The sequence below is a fragment of the Neoarius graeffei genome, chromosome 7 (assembly GCF_027579695.1).
Source record: "Neoarius graeffei isolate fNeoGra1 chromosome 7, fNeoGra1.pri, whole genome shotgun sequence".
Classification (NCBI taxonomy): Eukaryota; Metazoa; Chordata; class Actinopteri; order Siluriformes; family Ariidae; genus Neoarius; species Neoarius graeffei.
In genome coordinates, this window is record NC_083575.1 from 34,163,497 (window position 1) to 34,183,104 (window position 19,608).

Here is a 19,608-nt window from a genome sequence, read left to right on the forward strand (position 1 = left end):
GCACTGAGGTGTGGATGGCTGACATCAAAGCAGAAGGGGCTGTTATGTCACCTCATGTGGCCCTGAAATCTTATCTAGTGGAAGGACCAAAGGGAGTAATGCGTAGGAACAGAAAATACCTTATGCCTATGCAAAACACAATCAGCCAACCAGAAACTTCAGAGGTTCCTGTGCTTCAACACCACCTACCTCCACCACAGGCCCGTCCAATGCCATACCTGTCACCTGATCACTGTGTCTGCCACCAGAACCAGGAGTGACAGAGAAATAGTTAAACCTCAGACTAGCTTTATAGAGCTGAAAGAAGAGCTTTATTGTTGGAATGAAATAGATATATGTTTTAAAGAACAAACCAAAAGGAGTAATTTTGAGTATTGAGTACTTGAGTATTTTGAATCTTGAGTAATTCTGACTGTCCTGAGTTTAAGCACATATGTTGCTGATGTATTGTTATTGATATCTTTCAGATATTTCTGACAAAGGGGATGTTGTATGGATTAGTTTAGTTTGCAATTGATTACACAAACAATGTAAGACACATGAGAGTTCAATAAAGTGCAAGAATTTTATTAAATTTCTGCAGCCATGCTATTTCTTCCTTCACCAACATAACATTGGTGAACATTGCTGGTAACATTGACTGATTTTAACTTCTCCAAACAGTGTTTGGGAATGTCTGGTATTACTGTAGGTTTTAGAGGAGCCTGGGGATCATCAGCATCAAACGAAGAAAGAATGACCCATCCATCCATTATCTGTAGCCACTTATCCTGTACAGGGTCGCAGGCAAGCTGGAGCCTATCCCAGCTGACTATGGGTGAGAGGTAGGGTACACCCTGGACAAGTTGCCAGATCATCACAGGGCTGACACGTAGGCCCTGTCCACACGGCAATGGATTCAGGTGAATCTGATAAAATTGTTTATCGTTTCGGCCTGGCGTCCACACGGCACCGGCGTTTTGGGTGCCCCACAACAATATTTTTTGAGAACGGGTTCCAGAGTGGAAAAATCTGGCAACGGCGCCGTTGCGAAGTCGTCTGGATGAGTAGAACGGATTTGTTTATGATGACGTCACAACCACATGACTAGAACAAGCAGCACTTTCGCTGTTTTGTATGAACCACTGCATTGCATTCACTTTTGTATACAGCTTTTCTTTTAAATAAGCAAGTAACTGAACCATTTCTTGAATTTCTTTTTTTTTTTTATTGGATAAGACTGCTTTTCAAAATGTTCACACACGATATAAAAAGTTATATAAATTATATAAAAATGCTTTTCAAAATGTTCACACACAATAACAAAATTAAGTTATATAAAACTATGCACACGAATAAAACTAATTTGTACACACAGAAGGCACGATTTCCTCGCATAGTCGCAGCCATCTTCTTCTTGTTGTGTGTTTGTTCCTGACAGTGCTTCACACTGGGTAGAAGAAGGGGTTTATGCGCATGTGTTTACTTCTTCTATTGTTCTGGTGTCTCCGATGGGACTGTCTTACAGCGCCCCTAGAGGTGTGGCATGTGTATTGCATCGTTTTCAGCAAGCGCTGCGTTGCCATATGTACCTGATATTTTACTGATCCTGGGCGGCACGGTGGTGTAGTGGTTAGCGCTGTCGCCTCACAGCAAGAAGGTCCAGGTTCGAGCCCCGTGGCCGGTGAGGACCTTTCTGTGTGGAGTTTGCATGTTCTCCCCGTGTCCGCATGGGTTTCCTCCGGGTGCTCCGGTTTCCCCCCACAGTCCAAAGACATGCAGGTTAGGTTAACTGGTGACTCTAAATTGACCGTAGGTGTGAATGTGAGTGTGAATGGTTGTCCGTGTCTGTGTCAGCCCTGTGATGACCTGGCGACTTGTCCAGGGTGTACCCCGCCTTTCGCCCATAGTCAGCTGGGATAGGCTCCAGCTTGCCTGCGACCCTGTAGAAGGATAAAGCGGCTAGAGATAATGAGATGAGATTTTACTGATCCGTTGCCCATGTGGACGCGATATTTTTTTAAATAAAATCTCGTTGCCATTGTCGTGTGGATGTAGCCGTAGAGACAAACAACCATTCACACCTATAGTCAATTTAGAGCCACCAATTAACCTAACCTGCATGTCTTTGGACTGTGGGGGAAACCAGAGCACCCAGAGGAAACCCATGCAAACACAGGGAGAACATGCAAATTCCCACACAGAAAGACCCCTGTCAGCCACTGGGCTCAAACCCAGAACCTTCTTGCTGTGAGGCGACAGTACTAACCACTATACCACCGTGCCACCCACTGAGAATTATGAAAGATTAATTTAATTAAAGGACATTATTTGATGAAGGACAAGCTTTCAAGAATATTTGTAAAGTACTGTGTAAGTTTAGAAATCAAAATTATTGTGGAACAATGAAGCCAACTAAATACCGCCATCTAATGAAACCCGAATGATCCATCACATTACCATACTCAGAGAGAACAAAATTCAACATTATCATACTTTTTTTTTTTTGAGTTACTGTTGTCATAAACCCTGGACTGGAAACTGTAGAAATAATTACTCTCCACTGGATGATTAACTCTATACACATTATATGAAACAGTCGTCAACACTTGCAATTTTTATTTTTCCTCACTGGCAAATTTTTGAAAAGTTACAATACATTATTTAGTTATACGGAACTGAAAAGAAACAGCCTAAAAGACAGGAAAAATAGTTTAACAAGGTGGTAAACTTTAGAGCTCCTATACAAAATGCATAAAGGTTGCCAGGTCTAGTAATATATTATAATCAGAGTAAATGTCACTGTAGTGACATTTACTCTATAGACACTGCAGTGTCATATTGTGTAGAGATGATTTAAATATATATATATATATATATATATATATATATATATATATATATATATATATTTTTTTTTTTTTAAATCTCAGAAGTCTCGTAGGCACCATGAAGACAATTCTTTACTCAAGATTTGCACCTTTAAAACACAATGTAGTTATTTTAAAACCAAAGAAAATTCTGTGTATGTGGCTGTTTAAGACAGTGTAAATAGGAAAACAAAGTAAACACTTGTTTGTCAGTTGAAAAGCTCAGTATCTCCTTACAGCATTTAAACCCAAACAAAACCCCAAAAATAAACTCCTTTATACTGATAGATCAGTGGCGGCTGGTAGTCTTTCAAACAGGGGAGGCTGGTCGGTTACGACATTTCCAGATTTTAAAAGAAAAAACACATCAATTTTGCCCATACTCTTGCCTCTGATCTGGCTGATTGTTGGCAGGGTCACAAACTGTGAAATAACAGGTTCTTTTGGCCCATTAGCCTACTGTGCAATATACATGATGGTGGTGTTGGGGGGAGGGGTATATTTTAACATTTTATATTTTAAAATTGTGGCATGTTGTTTAAAAATTGATCATTATTGAAAGCAGCTCTTTGTCAGGAACCTCAGCAGTAGAGCTGGGTGCCACACATTTCATTCAATGACACTTTCCCTATATTTTACTTATTTTGACTGAGAAATGTTTTATTGACAATTTTGATAACCCTTCACTTTTAATCCAGGTCTGTAGTGTGAAATGTTCTCGGCTGTGTTTTTGTTTAAAAATGTTTTCCAAATTGTAGCTGTGTTTAATTCATATCCAGAAAAATATATATTCCAATATAATATACTCAGCATAAACATTTTAAATAGATTCTATATTTTTGGTCCATCCATGACATATTACTAAAGTAGCCTATTTACTGTTGTTGATGTGGGTCACTTGCTGTTAGCCAATTCACTTTCTCGTACCAGGAGAGCTGAAAGGAACGAGTATTATTCCCTACCTTTTTCACCAAGTCAATTTGAGGCGTTGGTCTACCCTGCTCTTTAAATTTTAATTTTTTCCTCGAAAGGAAGACTGGCAAATGGCTTCACCAAAATTAAATCAGCAATGCTTGGCATCCGTGTGCAGCTTTCTTGCTAGCTGACTAGCCCCCTCAAGTTCAAGTTCAGTCACTCAAATAAACAAAATTTCTGGAACTAAGATAGCAAACTTGACAACACTATATTTACACTTTATTTACAATGAAAATATATACAAACTAAAAAAGCTGGTAGAAACCGTATGTAATGAATGAAATCGAAATGTAAGCTGATCTCTTACAATACACCACAGCACTTCCGATTCCGCATGCGACTGAACTGAAATTCACCGCTGCCTGTCTATAGTTGAAACGAGCTGTCAATCAAAGAAAATATCCGGCCGCTTTCACCAATCACCAGTCTCCTCGCGGAAAGCTTTGCCATGTCCCTCCCATGTGAGGCTCGGAGTCCGTAGGCGGGCATTTTCACAGTATTTGTCCAATAACCGTCTTGCATTTTGAGATTGAAAAGCGCAGAGCTCCCAAATGCCACTGAAGTGCACTGAGGCTGCGCTGCATTGCGCTGTCACGAGGGGGGAAAACTCACGCACACATTAAAGTTATAAGGGCATTTTTAGAGGAGGCTGAGCCTCCCTCATTGTCTTAGAGCAATCGCCCGTGTGATAGATAATATCCATACAAGACATGTTTGATTGCTCACTTGTTCATATTTGTAAACAATGTCTCGGGGCACTGTCATCTTACTTTCTCCAAGGTTTAAATATTGTGCTCTGAGTATAAATTACGCAAGAGAATCCGAGATTGTGAAATCACTTACATGCCAAATGACTTTCCGAGGCTGAGATCTAGTGGATACATCACTTCTAAATTGTTGTAAACAACCCTGAAGATGCCTGAGTGTCAAGCGTTTGACTGTAAAAATAAGCCCGATTACTGAAGCAGTGAACACACACACGTAAACAGAGAGCACATATGTACCCAGCTTTTGGGAGCCTTTTGCTGCCTATAAACATTACATTAATGGCTACTCACAGCATTGTTTTTTTTTCTTTGTACTTTTATATGACATGATTTTGTTTGTTTTTATTCAGTGAGAAACAATCTCTTTAGATGGCAAGAATCATGTTACTATGACAATGGACATTGTTCACTAGTATCTGTGTCAGTATTGCATATGTGTTATCTAGCCACGTGAGAGTCATACTTCATAAAAGTTAACTCTCTTGATTCGGATATTTTATTGCCAGTTAAAATCACATGGTTACAGAAAATTTGTTTAGATTTTTAGAATTAGAAGCCTTTATTTCTCACATTTACATTACAGCACAGTGAAATTCTTTCTCTGCATTTAACCCATCTGAAACAGTGAATACACACACACACACACACACACACACACACACACACACACACACACAGAGCAGTGGTGCCCAGGAATTTTTTAAATTAGAAGCCTTTAACTGATGGCTCTGTGTTACTAAGGGAAAAAGCGTACTAGTGAACCAGTAACGACACAAGCGAATATCCAGTTTCTGGGCAAATCCTCCAGCCAGGTAAACCTATTTTTAGCACTATCATAACTTAAAATTGATTGTTATTATAAAGTTTTATTTTTAATTTAAACATGCAGGGCACATCAGGGCACTTACCATGATCTGCAAACAGCATTTATTTTTGGGTTTTGTTTGACTTTAACTGTTCCAGCCTAGAATTGTTTTGGGGGTGTGACTTTGGAGAAATTTCAATTTGAATTGATTCTTTTGAACTTCTTTAAAGACAGCTAGCTTTAGCTACCATTTACCAAAGTCACTTATATTACAGAGTTAAAGCTGTCAGAGAAGCAGCTGCCCAGTCTGAAATATTTCACAAACCTCAGTGTTTGTAATGCATGCAATCTTATTTGTATAGGAGTAGAAGACCAGTTTAAGTGTCATGGGGTGTCTCATCTCATCTCATTATCTCTAGCTGCTTTATCCTGTTCTACAGGGTCGCAGGCAAGCTGGAGCCTATCCCAGCTGACTACAGGCAAAAGGCGGGGTACACCCTGGACAAGTCACCAGGTCATGTCATGGGGTGTGATATTTAAATAATATTGGCTGGTGTTGAGTGGTATATCAGCTAACCTGATATTGAATGAGTCAAAGATGAGTTCAATATTATGCTAGCTGAATGGAATATATCTGATATACAATGAAAAAAAGAGCCAGCCAATATTACTATTATCTCATCTCATCTCATTATCTCTAGCCGCTTTATCCTTCTACAGGGTCGCAGGCAAGCTGGAGCCTATCCCAGCTGACTACGGGCGAAAGGCGGGGTACACCCTGGACAAGTCGCCAGGTCATCACAGGGCTGACACATAGACACAGACAACCATTCACACTCACATTCACACCTACGCTCAATTTAGAGTCACCAGTTAACCTAACCTGCATGTCTTTGGACTGTGGGGGAAACCGGAGCACCCGGAGGAAACCCACGCGGACACGGGGAGAACATGCAAACTCCGCACAGAAAGGCCCTCGCCGGCCCCAGGGCTCGAACCCAGGACCTTCTTGCTGTGAGGCGACAGCGCTAACCACTACACCACCGTGCCGCCATTATTATTATTATTATTATTATTATACATAAACATTTGATGGAACAATTATAGATTTTACAAAAATTTAAGAACAGAGGAGTTACTTACCAATATCCAATGCTGGCGACCATGTTCATTTACAAATTGTCACAGTCGCTTGCTAGCACGGAAGTTTCATGTGTAATACATATCTTATGGCATTTTAAATTCACTGCAACACTTTACTGTGGGTGCCGCCGGCGAACAAAGAAATGCTTCTGCACATGTGCAGCAGAAAACCCTCTCATTGAATATTCGCATCAGCTCCGATATGTGACATGTTGTCTTGACAACCATGCAATATCGTAAACCATATTCAACACTCATTCTCCATTGGGTAGAGTGACGTAATACACGTAGGATAAGCAATATGATAACAATAATGCATGCTATCAAACCAAATGAATTAAACGCACTAGAAGGGAATAGAATACATGTTTTTATTCCACTGAAAACGTGTCCTGTATGTATAATAGTGATATAGACTTCAAAATGTTTTCCAGGTATTCCCCAGTGATCCTATTCCCAACCATTGTTTTCACAGTAGATTTTGTTCATAAGCTGTGTTCAACTTGCCTTGCAAATAGTAATTTACAGGCTGGAATGACATCATTTTTGACTTGTGAAGTGAGGAGGAAAAAAAACATGGACTCCTCCATATTCATCTTTTGTTAGCAACAAACTAGCCAGATAACTGTGATATGTGATGCATATTTTCCTTGTCAAACAGCAAACTGTATAGTCAGTGTTTTAGATTTAACAAATGAATATATCTGTATGGAGCGGCACGGTAGTGTAATGGTTAGCACTGTCACCTCACAGCAAGAAGGTTCTGAGTTTGAGCCCAGTGGCCGATGGGGGCCTTTCTGTGTGGAGTTTGCTTGTTCTCCCCGTGTCTGCGTGGGTTTCCTCCGGGTGCTCCGGTTTCCCCCACAGTCCAAAGACATGCAGGTTGGGCGAATTGGTGGCTCTAAATTGACGGCTCTAAATTGACTGTAGGTGTGACTGTGAATGGTTGTTTGTCTCTATGTGTCAGCCCTGCGATGATCTGGTGACTTGTCCAGGGTGTACTCTGCCTCTCGCCCACAGTCAGCTGGCATAGGCTCAAATTTGCCTGTGATGCTGCACAGAATAAGTGGTTATGGATGGATGGATGGATGGATGGATGGATGGATATACAGTGGTGCTTGAAAGTTTGTGAACCCTTTAGAATTTTCTATATTTCTGCAGAAATATGACCAAAAACATCATCAGATTTTCACACAAGTCCTAAAAATAGATAAGGAGAACCCAGTTAAACAAATGAGACAAAAATATTATACTTGGTCATTTATTTATTGAGGAAAATGATCCAATATTACATATCTGTGAGAGGCAAAAGCATGTGAACCTTTGCTTTCAATATCTGGTGTGACCCCCTTGTGCAGCAATAACTAAACGTTTCTGGTAACTGTTGATCAGTCCTGCACACTGGCTTGGAGGAATTTTAGCCCATTCCTCCATACAGAACAGCTTCAACTCTGGGATGTTGGTGGGTTTCCTCACATGAACTGCTTGCTTCAGGTCCTTCCACAACATTTCGATTGGATTAAGGTCAGGACTTTGATTTGGCCATTCCAAAAGATGAACTTTATTTTCTTTAACCATTCTTTGGTAGAACAACTTGTGTGCTTAGGGTCGTTGTCTTGCTGCATGACCCACCTTCTCTTGAGATTAAGTTCATGGACAGATGTCCTGACATTTTCCTTTAGAATTCGCTGGTATAATTCAGAATTCATTGTTCCATCAATGATGGCAAGCCATCCTGGCCCAGATGCAACAAAACAGGCCCAAACCATGATACTACCACCATGTTTCACAGATGGGATCAGGTTCTTATACTGAAATGCATTGTGTGGCAACAGGGGCATTACCACCATGGACTCCCCTCACGTCACCCTCACGAAGATGGGTCTGCATGACGAGCCCGAAGCCTTCAATCGCTCTCTTTGAGCAAGCGGCCCAAGCATGGGGGGTGGCCAATCGAGCAGCGCGCGGCTCGCCTCCTCCCGCTCCTGACAGGAGAGGCGCAGTTCACGGTGCAGCAGCTCCCTGCAGACAGCCGGCTCAACTACTCCGACCTCAAGAGGACCATTTTGCAATGGGTCGGTCACTCCCTGGAACAACATCGCCAACGGTTCCGGAAGTTGACACTGGAAGAGGTCGGCTGACCGTTCGCATTTGGCCAACAACCCCAGGACACCTGCCAGTGGTGGCTGAGGGCGGAAGACTGCGACTCTGACTGGATCATCGATCTGGTGGCACTGGAACAGTTCATCTCTCGGCTTCCGGAAGGAACGGCGGAATGGGTCCAGTGTCACCGCCCGGCATCACTCCAGCGAGCCATCGAGTTGGCGGAGGACCATCTGGCGGTGGCTCCGATGACAGGCGGATGAAGCAAAGGTGCCTCTCCTCATTTCTCTTCTCTCCCCCTCTCTCTCTCCCTCTTGCCCCATTCCCCCACCGTGGAGGTGGGGGCCAACTCCTCCCCAGCCAGCCCGTCACACCCTTGGTGTCCTCCCATCTCCCTCTTCCATGTCTGTGTCCTTCCCCCCTCAGGTGAGTGATGCCCATAACACCAGTGCAGAGGGAAAGCCTGGGCCGGTATGCTGGTGTGGTGGGGAGCCGGAGCATCTCCAGAACCAGGGCTCCGCAAGGGAGGTGGAAGCCATCATCTGGATCCCTGACGTGCCAGAGACCGCCCCCGATCAGGCTGGAATGTATCACATACCGGTAAGTGTTCAAGGGGATACATATCACGCTTTGGTGGATTCTGGTTGTAATCAGACCTCAATTCACCAACACCTGGTGCAACATGAGCACAAGCAGTGAAAGTGTTGTGTGTGCATGGGGATGTTCACAATTACCCCTTCGTGTCTGTCCGTATTCTATTCCAGGGCCAAATGCATAGAATAAAGGCAGTGGTTAATCTTCATCTCACCCACTCGTTGATTTTGGGTACTGATTGGCCAGGGTTTAAAAAGCTGATGGAATATTTAACATGTAGTGGATCCTGCACTAGTAGGTCACGGGAAGATCCCGGTGTGGCATTGACTGGAGAAGCTGTCACAGAGCCATCTACATCAGCACCGCATCAGAGTGAGGAGCAGCCCACTCCTCCTCCCTCTCTCGGGGATTCCCTTGAGGACTTCCCGTTAGAGCAGTCATGAGATGAGACTCTGCGGCATGCGGTTGACCAAGTGAGAGTAATTGATGGTCAAAATCTTCAGCCAAGCGCGACACCGGCCTTCCCTTATTTTGCTCTTATTAAAAATAGATTGCACCCAGTGACACAGGACACTCAAACTGGTGAACATATAACCCAATTATTAATCCCAAAGAGCCATAGGGAACTCGTATTCCATGCAGCTCACATTAATCCCATGGCTGGACACTTAGGGCAAGATAAAACACTAGCCTGAATAATGGCCCGGTTCTATTGGCCAGGGATTCATGGGGATGTCCGTCGGTGGTGTGCAACGTGCCATGAATGCCAATTAGTAAATCCCACAGCCACTCCAAAAGCACCTTTGTGCCCTCCCCCTCTCATTGAGACCCAGTTTGAGCGAATTGGGATGGATCTCGTCAGGCCATTAGATCGGTTGGCACAAGGATATCGCTTTATTTTAGTTCTGGTGGACTATGCAACGCGATATCCAGAAGCAGTGCCTCTCCACAATATCTCAGCATGCAGTATTGCGGAAGCACTCTTCCGTATTATCTCCCGGGTTGGGATACCAAAAGAAATCCTAACAGACCAAGGCACTACATTTATGTCACGCACACTGCGCGAGCTGTATGGGTTACCAGGTATTAAGTCTATCCACACCAGTGTCTATCACCCACAAATGGATGGCTTAGTGGAGCGTTTTAACCAAACCCTCAAAAACATAATCCAGAAATTCATAAGTGAAGATGCATGTAATTGGGATAAGTGCCTCGAGCCCTTGTTATTTGCAGTATGAGAGGTCCCGCAAGCCTCCACGGGGTTTTCTCCATTTGAATTATTATATGGGCGCAAGCCACATGGCATTTTGGACGTGCTATGAGAAAATTGGGAGGAGGGACTTTCGCCTAGCAAAAGCGAAATTCAGTACATTCTTGACTTGCGCGCAAAACTCCACACCCTCACGCACCTAACCCAGGAGCATTTGTGGCAGGCACAAGAATGTCAAATCTGGCTGTATGACAGAGGCACGCACCTTAGAGAGTTCACGCCGGGAGACAAAGTGCTCGTATTATTGCCCACGTCGAGTTCTAAATTAATCCCCAAGTGGCAAGGGCCCTTCGAGGTCACACGGCGAGTCAGGGACGTCGACTATGAGGTGAGGCGAACGGATGGGGCAGGGCATTGAAAAATCTACCACCTCAACCTTTTTAAACACTGGAATGAGGGGGTCCCCATGGCGTTGGCATCGGTAGTCCCGGAGAAGGCGGAGCTGGGGCCGGAGGTAAAAAAAAAAAAGATAACATCTCGAACCACTCTGGTCCCTTGTGGAGACCACCTCTCACAGGCCCAACTCACGGAGATGACCAAGTTGCAAAAGGAATTTTTGACGTGTTCTCGCCCCTTCCCAGTCGTACCCACCTCATAGAACACCACATCGAAACACCCCCAGGGGCGGTACTGTGTAGCTACTCTTACCGCTTGCCTGAACACAAGAAAAGGATGGTTTGGGATGAACTCAAGGCCATGCTCAAAATGGGCATAATCGAGGAGTCCCACAGTGACTGGAGCAGACCAGTGATCCTGGTTCCCAAGACTGATGGGTCGGTCAGGTTCTGTGTGGACTATAGAAAGGTCAACACGGTGTCTAAATTTGATGCATACCCAATGCCTCGCATTGATGAGTTGCTTGATCGGTTAGACACTGCTCGCTTTTATTCGACACTGGATCTAACAAAGGGATATTGGCAGATCCCCTTGACTCCTCTATCCCGAGAAAAAAAAACGGCCTTTTCTACACCGTTTGGATTACACCAATTTGTCACGCTCCCTTTTGGGTTATTTGGGGCACCCGCTATGTTCATGGACAGGGTCCTCCGCCCTCACGCTGCCTACGCGGCCGCATATTTAGATGATATAATAACCTACAGACATGATTGACCATGGCACGTGGAACATCTGAGAGCCATTCTAAAGTTGCTGAGGCATGCGGGCCTCACAGCTAACCCGAAAAAGTATGCAATTGGGCAGGTGGAAGTACGGTATCTGGGGTTCTACTTGGGTCATGGGTAGGTGCGTCCCCAAATTAACAAGACTGCAGCGATTGTGGCCTGCCCAAAGCCAAAAAAGAGGCGAGATGGTTCCTGGGGCTGGCTGGCTATTATCGTAGGTTGATACCTAATTATTCGGATGTCACCAGCCTGATAACCGACCTCACTAAAAAGGGGGCTCCAGATCCAGTCCAGTGGACAGAGCAGTGCCAACAGGCTTTCTCTGAGGTAAAAGCTGCACTGTGAGTGGGGCCAATTTTGCACTCCCCTGACTTCTCTCTCCCCTTCATTTTGCAGACTGGTGCATCAGACAGAGGGCTGAGGGCCGTTTTGTCCCAGAAGGTGGAGGGTGAGGAGCGCCCCATGCTGTACATCAGCCATAAACTCTCAATGCATGAAAGCAAGTACAGCACCATTGAGAAAGAATGTCTTGCCATCAAGTGGGCAGTCCTCACCCTCCGATACTACCTGCTGGGGTGCCCTTTCACTCTCTGTTCGGACCACGCCCCCCTCCAGTGGCTCCACCACATGAAGGATGCCAATGCGTGGATCACCCGTTGGTATCTTGCCCTTCAGCCTTTAAATTCGAGGTGGTCCACAGGCTGGGGGCGCAAATGGTGGTGGTGGACTTCCTTTTCCAATAGCCTTCTGGCTTGTGCACATGATCTTTAGCAAACTGCAGACGAGCAGCAATGTTCTCTTTGGAGAGTAGTGGCTTTCTCCTTGCAACCCTGCCATGCACACCATTGTTGTTCAGTGTTCTCCTGATGGTGGACTCATGAAGATTAACATTAGCCAATGTGAGAGAGGCCTTCAGTTGCTGAGAAGTTACCCTGGGGTCCTTTGTGACCTCGCTGACAATTACATGCCTAGCTCTTGGAGTGATCTTTGTTGGTCAACCACTCCTGGGGAGGGTAACAATGGTCTTGAATTTCCTCCATTTGTACATGGAGGAAAACCTGAGAAGAGAAGTTACCCTGGGGTCCTTTGTCCTTTCTCCTGATGGTGGACTCATGAAGATTAACATTAGCCAATGTGAGAGAGGCCTTCAGTTGCTGAGAAGTTACCCTGGGGTCCTTTGTGACCTCGCTGACAATTACATGCTTAGCTCTTGGAGTGATCTTTGTTGGTCAACCACTCCTGGGGAGGGTAACAATGGTCTTGAATTTCCTCCATTTGTACACAGTCTGTCTGACTGTGGATTGGTGAAGTCCAAACTCTTTAGAGATAGTTTTATAACCTTTTCTAGCCTGATGAGAATCAACAACGCTTTTTCTGAGGGCCTCAGAAATCTCCTTTGTTCATGCCGTGATACACTTCCACAAACGTGTTGTGAAGATGAGACTTTGATTGATCCCTGTTCTTTAAATAAAATAGGGTGCCCACTCACACCTGCTTGTCATCCCATTGATTGAAAACATCTGACTCTAATTTCACCTTCAAATTAACTGCTAATCCTAGAGGTTCACATACTTTTGCCACTCACAGATATGTAATATTGGATCATTTTCCTCAATAAAGAAATGACCAAGTATAATATTTTTGTCTCATTTGTTTAACTGGGTTCTCTTTATCTACTTTTAGGACTTATGTGAAAATCTGATGTTGTTTTAGGTCATATTTATGCAGAAATATAAAAAATTCTAAAAGGTTCACAAACTTTCAAGCACCACTGTATCTGTATGTTGACTGCACTAAAGAAAGTGCTTGCATATCCAGTATAATTCATTTAAAATGAGAAGTACTTTACTTGTGATACTGTGTGAAGCCATGTTGATTGGACATCACTCCATAAACAGGGAAGAAACCCATAGTTGAGAAGACTACCCCAATTTGACAAATAGGAATTTCAAGTTGAGGGAGCCATTTCTTTGACTTTTACTTGTTGGTGGTGAGGAATTACAAGTCGAATGCAGCAATAGCCTAGGTCAGGGGTGTCAAACCTGATCCATAAAGGGCCGTGTGGCTGCAGGTTTTCATTCCAGCCATGCAGCAGCACCCTGATTTGGCTTATTCAATCAACTGACACACCCACCCTTTAATCAAGGGTGGGTGTGGCTGCAAGTATTTGACTGTGTGAAGACAGTTCAGTTGATTGAATGAGCCAAGTCAGGTGTGCTGCTGCATGGCTGGAATGAAAACCTGCAGCCACAAGGCCCTTTATGGATCAGGTTTGACACCCCTGGCCTAGGTCATTAGTTCAGTGTGGAAGTGGACCACCCATTACCATCCTTCTTACTTTATTCCTTAAGTGAAGACCTTGCAAAACTTACATGGTCTCAGGCTACAGTTCAGATATTTAAGACTTTAAAGAACTGTTTCACATCTGCCCATCTGCTCTAGCTCCCTTGAACCACACTTCAGTTCAATGCTAGATGTTGATCTTGATGCTTCAGATATTGTAGTGGGAACAGTGCTCTCAAAGTCACATCCAAATCAATATCTTTTTTAAAACTGTTTTTAAAGCTTTTAACAGCAGAAACTAGGGTATGAAAATGAGGAACTGTTGGTGGTTAAGCTAGAAGTTACCTTTTCATTAGCTTAGTGTATATAAGCTCTTTTAGATTGTTGTCTGTGCAATAAGGTTTAGGAATGTTACATTACAGTGAATTGTGGGAAATCTGCTATCTTTTTCAATTATATATATGATGACTGCCTCCTCACTTTCGAGTAAGGCCATCACTCGTAATTACAGAAAGATTTATTGATTATGAGAATGGATATGGCTTTTAAACCCTGCTAGTGATTTAAACTGCCTTGCACATATTGTGCATTGTTGAGACTTGTTTAAACTGGCTGCTGGTGGTGGCGGCATCTGGTTACCATGAATCTTAGCATGTCTTTTCAAACCACCTGCTGACTTGCATTCTTTACCACGTTTTGCATGTATGGATAAGTGGTTGATCAAGTACTCCATTATAATCAACTGGAGCTCTCATTTCATGACTTCTCATGTGACTTATCAGGCCTACCTCGCTTCGGCACAACCTTCTGCAAACCTGACATGTAAGCTCATCCTGGTTGCCTTTACGCAACAGGAGTTGAAGAGGAAATCCTTTACGGACATCCCTCTTCAATTCCTCATTCGCAATTTGAGCAGCTTCAAAATCTGCTTTACCCTCATGTACTACTCTCCTCCAATTGCTGCGATCAGCTGCTTCTGTCTCCCATGTGTCAGTGCAGATGTTTGCCACTTTCAAAGCTGTTTTTAGGCAGTCTTTGTATCTCTTCTTTGGCTTGTGTTGGGGTCGATTCCCATTTGCCAGTTCACCATAGAATACTTGCTTTGGCAGCCTGTATTCTTCCATGCAGGTGACATGACCACTCCATCGAAGCCTGTGTTTTAATACCAGAGCTTTGATACTCTCACAGCCTGACCTTTGCAGTGCCTAGACATCGCTGACATGCTCTTTCCAATGGATTCCAAGAATCCTTCTGAGGCACATCTGATGGAAGCGCTCTAGGTGTTTGAGGTCATGGCGATATGTCACCCAGGTTTCGCACGCGTATAAGAGAGATGTCAGCACACATGCTTGGTAAACCTTCACTTTTGTCTTGCGATGGACACAGTGTTGACTCCAGAGGTGCTGTTCCAGTCTACCAAAAGCATCACTGGCTTTTTACACTCCATGAGGAATCTCATCGTCGAGGTTGCAGTGCCAATTAACAGTGCTACCAAGATACACAAACTGATCAACTACTCCAAGGCTTTTGCCATAAACATAGATGTTTGGTTCTATCTACTGCTTACCCCATGCCAGTTGATACATTATGACATTCTTTTTAAGGCTAATAGTCATCCCAAGCGCAGTACACACATCAGAAAAGGCATCCATGATATGCTGCATATCGGTTTCAGTATGTGCAATGAGATTGCAGTCATCTGCATAGAGTAAATCTCTGACCAAGGTTGTAAAGACTTTGGTTTTTGCAGCGAAGCATCTGATATTGAATACACTGCCTGAAGTCTGATAGCGGATGTAAACACCATGGTTGCACTCTTTAAATGCAATGTTGAACACCATAGCAAAGTAAACAGCAAAGAGTGCTGGAGCAGGAATGTCTCCCTGTTTAACTCCATTCTTAACAGATATTGGCTCCGACATTCTCCCACCAACATTCACCCATGCTTTCATGTCATCATGAAAGGATCGCAACATAGCTATAAACTTGTCAGGACAACCAAGTTTACGCAAGAGCTTCCACAAGGCTATCCTGTTCACCATGTCGAATGCCTTCGTCAAATCAACAAATACCTGATATAAATCCATCTGTTGCTCGACACATTTTTCCTGCAGCTGTCTAGCTGAGAAAATCATATCTGCAGTACCACGACCTGCACGAAATCCAGACTGAATCTCAGGAAGAACATTTCCAGCTACATGAATAAGAAGGCAATCTAAAAGCACCCTACAAAGAACTTTACCAACAACAGAAAGTAAGGATGTCCCACAGAAATTCCCACAATCACCCTTGCTTCCTTTTCCCTTATACAAAACTACCATAACTGCGTCTCTCCAGTCATCTGGGACTTTCTCTGCAGCCCACATTGTATGGAATAGTGAATGGAGGCTGTGCACAACCTTCTCACCACCAGACTTCAGAAGCTCTGCATTAATGCCATCCATACCTGGTGATCGACCATTGAGTTTCTGAATGGCAGCCTCAACTTTGTCAAGATTCAGGGGATCCGCTAGAGCCTCTATGGTTGGTTTTTCAGGAATTAGATCGAGATAATCCTAATTCACCACAGAGGGCAGATTAAGGAGATCATCAAAGTGCTCCTGCCACCAAGTCAATATACCATTAGGGTCACGCAGGAGATTATTACCATCCTTGCTCTTTACTGGTGTGACTGGTGAGGAGTTTGGCCCATAAACTTCACGCAAGAGATTGTACAGCAACTTAGTGTTGTTTGCATTTGCAGCTGCTTGTATCGCATCTGCTTTCTCATCCCACCAAGTATCTCTCATATGAGAAAGCATTTGCTTAGCTTGTGCTTTAGTTGCTTTGACTGCAGTTTGAAGTTTGGGTTTTTGCTGAGCATCAGCGGTGAGGTAGCATGAGAGTGCAAGCCTCTTCTCAGCAAGAATCACATCAACATCACGATCATTTTGGTCAAACCAATCTTGGTGTTTCCTTTCAACCAGGCCAAGAACCTGATTGCCAACGTCATGAACAACTTTCCGAAATGTAGGCCAGTCATCTCTAAGGTTCGCCTTGTTCATTATCTTCTGAAACTCCTCTAAAACTACTGGATCTTTCAACTTTGAGATATTAAGCTTTTTTTGGCAAGATGATACCAGACACTCTAGCCTCTCTCTTCATAATCAGCTTCAGTTTGGCGTGGACCAATCGGTGGTCCGTCTAACATTCAGCACCCCATGGTGCCTGTACAGAACAGACATCCTGCATGTCACGCTTTTTCACAAGGACATAATCCAACAGATGGCACTGTTTTGAACTAGGGTGCATCCATGTGGTCTTATACTTATTTTTCTGTTGGAACATGATGTTTGTCACATATAACTCAAGTTCTTCACACATCTGCAAAAGAAGCATTCCATTGCTGTTGCACTTACCTAACCCATGCCTCCCAATCACAGTCCAGGTGTTGTAGTTATTACCGGCCTCCAAGTCTAGGGGAGCTTGGGGCACAGCGTAACCCACATTCCCTTAAAAATTGAGAGAGAGAACGGACAAGTTGTTCAAGGATGTTGCACACTGGCATTCAAAATATCTTCTTCTCTGCCAGCTATATACTTGCCCCTTTCCCTCCCTCCCAGAGTGCCATCTGCAGGCCTGGAGCCCAATACCTCCCCAATAACATGAAGTGTGCAATGTACCATATCAACATGCCGTTTTTTTAAATCATGAAATCTTTAATATTTGTTACTTTTCCTGTTCTTAATAAAAATAACCATTGCTATTAAAACATAACAGTCATCTCCAACCCAGCCCCTCTACACTCTCCCCTACTTCAGAAGATGCCTCCTGGCATCCAGACTGATTTCTTTAAGATGGGACTAATAACTCCAAACTACAGGTCTTAGATAATAGAATGGTATGGGGAGCACTGGATACATCATTTCATTCTGAACACAGGTAGGATTAACCATCGCTGCATTGGCCTCAGGCCTCAATTGTTGGTATAATCGGCTGCCCAGGATTAGTATAAGTTAATACCTCTCTAGGTTTTGGAGTACGCAAGGATCTCCTCAATCCTGGTACCTCTACATCCGGTATTAGTGCCTGCCTGAAGTCCTACAGATTGTCTTGCAGTTCAACTGGAACTTCCCCTTCAGGCACATCCTGTTCTCATCTCTGGCCCACATCTAGTTCTGCATCAGGTAACATTTCTTCTGGTTGCAGCCCTGTCCCTTGCCTTGCAGGTCTAAACTCTCTGGCTGTAGCCCTCAAGTTGGAAGGAGATCTTTGTTGGATCATTGGAGGGATACCTGGCTGTGGTCCAGAATGCATCATTGGTTGGAACCTCGAATGAGAACTGTGTGTCACTCCCTCCCCCAAATCTTCAGAGTCAGACTCATCCACATCAACATCCCTCCTCTCACTCTTCTGTTTTCTCCTTACAGGCTTATCCTTCCCCACAGGTTGCTTATCCAGTTCTTCCTCAAGAGGCAAATAATTCATAGGCAAGAGAAGATTCCTATGTAATATCCGGATTGTCTTTCCACTATTTTCTTCTTGCACCTTGTACACTGGACTTACAGAATCTCCCACTCTACTCAGCACTATATGTATACTTTTTTCCCAATAACTGCATAACTTGCCCGGCCCATTCCTCTCTGAGAGGTTTCTTACAAGAACCCCATCACCAGGCTGAAGTGACAACACCTTCACCCCTTTGTCATAATAACACTTTCCTTTAGCGGAGGATTTCTTACTATTTTCTGCTGCAATTTTATAAGCCTCTTGCATTCTGGCAGCCCATTTTTGCACAAACTGATCTCTGGTTCCCTCTCCATTCTCTGGCTTCAGGTTAAACAGCAAGTCAACTGGCAAATGGGGTGGTCTTCCAAAGACAAGGAAATATGGAGAATATCCTGTACCCTCATGTTTGGTACAATTATATGCATGAACCATATGTGGAAGATTGTCTTTCCACTCAGCCTTTTTCTCTTCTGCCAGCGAGTGAAGCATCTGCAATAATGTATGATTGAGCCTCTCGACCGGGTTCCCATGAGGGTGGTAAGGGGTTGTTCTAGAGTATGAAATCCCAGCCAGTTGCTGCAATCTACAAAACAGTTTATTCTCAAACTCTCTACCCTGATCATGGTACAGTTTCTGTGGAAAACCAAAGCTTGGGATAAAGTCATTTAATATCCTTTCTGCAGCCATCTTGCCAGACTTATCTTTAGTGGGATATGCCTGTGCAAATCATGTAAAATGGTCCATCAGAACAAGAATGTATTCATACCCGCCATGACTAGGCTCTAAATGGAGATAATCTATGACCACAAGTTCAAGGGGTACAGTGGATGAGATGGAACCCATAGGGGCCTTGTCTGGAACAGCAGGGCGCTTTTGAGCAATGCAGGTACACCTCCTAATAACAGTCCTCTACTTCCCGCTGCATATAGGGCCAATAAAATCTCTCCCTGACTAACTGGATCACTTTATCGGCTCCCACATGACCCATATCATTATGTAGATGTTTCAGGACAACTGATTTAAACTGGTGGGGCAAGATAAGCTGTCGGTGTGACCCTGCTTGTCGATACAGTATTCCACCATCAAGGCTTAAGCGATTCCATTCATGCAGCAATTTCCTGCCATCTCTTGACAGATTTCTCTTCTCCTCAGTAGTTGGACACCCTGCTCTTGTTTTCCAGAGCAATACTTCCCTAATCACTGGATCTTC